The 4,725-nt window shown below is 36.8% G+C and overlaps 1 long non-coding RNA gene across 1 annotated transcript; it reads right to left on the bottom strand.

Annotated features, from left to right (window-relative positions):
- Window positions 1-2,625: 2,625 nt before the first annotated feature.
- LOC124671505 lies at window positions 2,626-4,626 on the bottom strand. The gene is made up of 3 exons (XR_006992686.1): window positions 4,566-4,626; window positions 2,747-2,841; window positions 2,626-2,653 (listed from the first exon to the last, which is right to left on the bottom strand). It is a non-coding gene; the product is annotated as an uncharacterized LOC124671505 (long non-coding RNA).
- Window positions 4,627-4,725: the final 99 nt, after the last annotated feature.

The raw sequence follows: 4,725 nt of genomic DNA, 5'->3' as shown, positions 1-4,725 counted from the left end.
TATCGGATTGATGCATACAATATACCGTTGGATTCGTACGGAAATTTCGCAACCTTTTCATGTTCATTGTTCTCCCAAATTCTGTATTGTTTAAAACTAATTTTAAATATAGAAAACAACGTTTTCGCGGATTTCTCTATTTTCGTGCAGTTTTGGGGTTCTAGTTTTCAAACAGTTTATCGGATCGATGCGTATGATATACCATTGGAAAGCTATTGACTAGGCGCACCTTTTTCATGTACAGCATCTTTCCAAATTCTTTGTGGTTTAAGAGCAGATTTGAAAATACGTGATTCCGCTTTTTTAACTTCTCGGTTTTTCGTACTGTTTTTGGGGTCTTATTTCCGAACCACTTGTCGGAATGTTCCAAATGATATTGCGTTGGAAAGATATTGACTAGGCGCACCTTTTTCGTGTTGAAGGTTTTTCCAAATTCTGTACGGTTTAAGTTTAATTTTTGTAATACGCAAAAGCGGAGATAACGCCGACACGAGAATATTTTTGAAATTGGCTCACCTAGATTGATTAGGTGCGGTTTTGTGGTGTGTTGGGGTATTAATAGAGTTATATGATTGCTAATTGTATGTGGCGTTGATCAATTTACGCAATCAGAGGCCATATGAATGATTTCTATGCCTATAATTTCCGCCCATAAAAATAGAGTACGTGAGCTGCTCGAATATGGAAGTGAACTTCTCTATATCAGTTAGTGAACTTCCAGTCGTGGTATAAAAGTTTCATGAATATCCAAAGTACATGAGTTGCTTTAATATGTAAGTGAACTATTTGATATTTGTTAGTGAACTTCCAGTCGGGGTATAAAAGTTACATGAATATTCAAAGTACATGAATTACTCCAATATGAAAGTGAACTTCCTCCAAAGCTCCAATAAGTGTGTCAACAGAATGTTCACTTTGAATGCTCGAATAAGTGTGTATTGTACTGTTTTTTTTGTAATGAACTTTCTCCGTTGTCCTAGTGAACTGTCGTACACATATGTAACCTAAATCATGTAATTCCCTGTACATGCATTAACACAAACATATCATGGATGGCAAAATTGAACTTTCCAGTTGCATTAACTAAATTTCAGCAGTAAAAGTTAAACTAATAATTATTAGTACTTCTCCACAACTAAACAGAAAAAATTCCGACATGTTCAAGGCTAACTTTTTGTGGCAATTGTGCTGAACTCGCAGCGCACTTAATGTGAACTTCCAAGCGAAAAAAGTACCAATGAACCTGGGAAAGAAAAGTGAACTGTCTGGAGCTAACCAAGTGAACTTGACAACCAAAGGTAAAGTGCACATAGTAGCAAAATCAAAGAGTGAAAGTACTGTAAACGAAGTGCAAGTCACAGGAATACATTTCCAATCATAAAAAAAACACTCAATCTGTAAATGAAAATCACACACACATAGCAGCCACAAGTTCATAGTTACACAACAGGTCATTGAGCAAGTCTGTTGCATCTGTTTTCACAACCCAGCCAGACGCGGTTCGCGAGTAAATTTATACTGAATACGCTAGCAAGTGACCTTGAAATAGCAGCCCAGCTTGTCACCATCATTTCTGTTGTACGCAATAGCCAGATTAGGCGTAACATACTCGTATAATCTTCAACAATCTTCATTATATTATCTGAGGCTGATATACCATCTGTTCGTTTGGGTTTCTCAAATTCACATGAGATTTTACCTGAAACAACAAGATGGCTGTAAGTCACTTTCTGATAACTCTATGCTAATAATTATTTCTATACTCTACTTAGTGCACTTCTCAAAAACATGGATTACGCCTTCTCTGAGAAATATCCGAACTTTTCCACGAACAAAGGAGTATTTGATGATAACATATATACTTTGGCATAACCGAACTGCTCACAGTTAACATGTGAACCGCCCAGTGCTATGAAAAACACAAGCAAGTACGGTCAAAATAAAATCAAAGGCAACAGAAGCCTTTTGTAAGACATTATGCTCTAAACAATGGCAATAAAAACCAACTTGCTATGAAGAACTAGATAGTCAAAGAACCAAGGCAATATGTCCAATAGGGAAACTGAACCTCCGTAGATATACAAATATAGCTCCACTCAAATAGAAGCGAACTTCCTGAATGTGCCGATTTCTATTACTGATCTTTAGTCGAAATTTGAGTAGAGGAGGAGAAACCACTATTCATACCTCGGCAAAATGATTATAAAGAAACAAAGGTAGCTTCTAAATATCAGTAGATATGAAGTCAGTCTATTTAAGCAATTTAGATGCACCTTAATTAAAACAAAAGTGAACTTATTTTCACATACTGAACCGGTCTAGAACAATAAGTGAACTTCTTTAGCAATTGCAATAACATTTTTTGTAAACTATAGGAGCGTCAACACAGAAAAACAAATTCCTGTGGAAATTTTTCTAGAAACATAGTTTTTCCCTTTAGACATGAAAGCATACACATGTAGGGAAAAAATTCCACTTACCTTCACGGGACATGGCGAGGAGGAGAAGTTCAGAAGCGCCCCAGGGAGCGTTCAGGCACTTGCTCAGGGTAGGGAGTCCAGCTATTCTTCACACTTCAAATGGTAAGGACTCCCTGCGACTGCATGGAAGCCTTCCTAGTCGTGGGCCGCACATCACAGATGGAGGCTTCAAACTACAGAAGTAAAAAAGAAAGACGCCACAGTTATAAGTCTATTTGGTTCATGCCTTTCTCTGGTAAGAAACTACACAAATCGAGGAACAACACCTCACTAGACAACTTCTTCAATTGGAGGGATCCATGTGCGTCCTGATATAACTATTTTTCAATCCAAAGTGAACTTCCTCTAATGAATGAACTTCCTGTGAATAACAAACAAACTATATGATGAAACTTTTTGGACGGAAGAAGGTAAAGTTACAAAAAGAAGAGCACATCTATTTATTTTATATACAATGAACTACCTATTTTCTCCTATGTGCACTTCCAGACATATACTTTGTATTATTACGGGAGCCTTTGCATAACAATCATTTTTTAGTGTAATCATCCATTCGAAAAATAGATGCGGATTCATCTGTCTTGCTCTTGCTAACGAGTTTCATTTCAATGCGCGGGATACTTCAGACCCTAGATAGCTTGTTCCAATGTTGTGAAAAACAAATTACTCGAACCCTCATTCATCAAAAGGGGAGTTCAAAAATGATAGTCAGTATCATAAGCATAACAAGTAGTTTTGACATAGAAAAGAAAATTCCGCACCAAACTGGAATATTGAATAAGACCACATACATTACATAGGTGGTTTTCCATATACGTTGATGATTGTTGATATTAAGAACTACTAGTTGCAGAAATTAAGAACTTGCAACCATCATATTTCTTAACTTTCGTAATAGCTCACTCTTAGGCATTACAACAAACAGTTATAGGACATGCAAAATAGCAGTAGATGTGAACTTCACAAATTAAGAGAAGTGAGCTTCACAGATTAGGAGAAGTGAGCTTCACGGATTAGAAGAAGTGCACTTATTAAACACCATATTCTATATTTAATCTTGGACTTACTGAACTTCCCCGTAAAAATGAGTTTTCTGAACGCTAACTCTCTAAACTGCGCACTCTTTCTAAACTGCATATTGTGTAGCGCTAGCAAGCCACTCACGTTATGGTTCAGTTATATCCATGCATTTTAAATAAAAGTGAACTTCCCTTTCTGAATAATGTGACCTATACTAGTCCATACTTAGGTTGGACAAGCGAACTTGCATTTTAAATAAAAGTGAACTTCACAGTGTATGAAACAACAAATTTCCAAACAAAAATGAGTAAACTTCATATGTGAACTCCGTGAAATTGTTTTCTATGTGCTTTGCGATCGTCCAACATTTGCTCAAATACAAAGCTGAACAATCTTTATGAACAAAATCACACAAGGCAGCGGTTAAGAAATATAGTACAACACTAGCAGCAGTTTTTATATCTGAATTTCCCGCACTAACTCTACGAACGAGCCGTGCACCAAACTGAACTTCAGAAAAATAAAAGTGTGAACTCCATCAAAAAATAAAAGAGTGAACTCCATATGAGAATAGAGCGAACACACATACACACGACTAACCTAAGAAGAGTGAACTTTTCGGGAACAAATAAGTGAACTTCTCCATAGCAAAGAACAAATAAACCACATATGAATTAATTTTATGTGTATAAATAGAGATGCTATTTTTTTCTAGATTGGGTGACGGTGAACTTATGGCAAAGCTTTCACCACGAAATAAAACTTCTACAAAATGATATGTAAACTTTTCTTCGTAAGCAAAATGAACCTCTACCTTTTTATATAGTCGAAACACATCGGGACATACATAGTAAGAATGAATCCCCAGTCTAGACGTCCTGAACTACCCAGCAATGGTTTCTTTTAACATGGTGGACTTGCACGACATGGTATTCCCGTTATAAACCTAATGTGGACTTCATATTATGAATACATGGGAGTTAATTTGAGGTAAACGACTCTACTTCCTGCAATTTTCAGTATAGTACCTTGATCATATAGTAATCATAAGAGCTAGAAAACTACCTCGCGAATCAGAACAGTACTCACGACCTGCGGGTGCTACGCTTCAAGGTGGACTCCCGCCACAGCTCCTGGCGAACTCTAGCGATGAGCGCTAGTGAACTCACCATAGGTGTCATAAGTGCACTGCCTGTAATTAATTTTAGAGATGATTTATTTGTAA

This window comes from Lolium rigidum, chromosome 1, assembly GCF_022539505.1.
Source record: "Lolium rigidum isolate FL_2022 chromosome 1, APGP_CSIRO_Lrig_0.1, whole genome shotgun sequence".
NCBI classification, from domain to species: domain Eukaryota; kingdom Viridiplantae; phylum Streptophyta; class Magnoliopsida; order Poales; family Poaceae; genus Lolium; species Lolium rigidum.
Note: the sequence above shows the minus strand (reverse complement) of the source record. Positions and strands in the feature narration are given on the sequence as shown.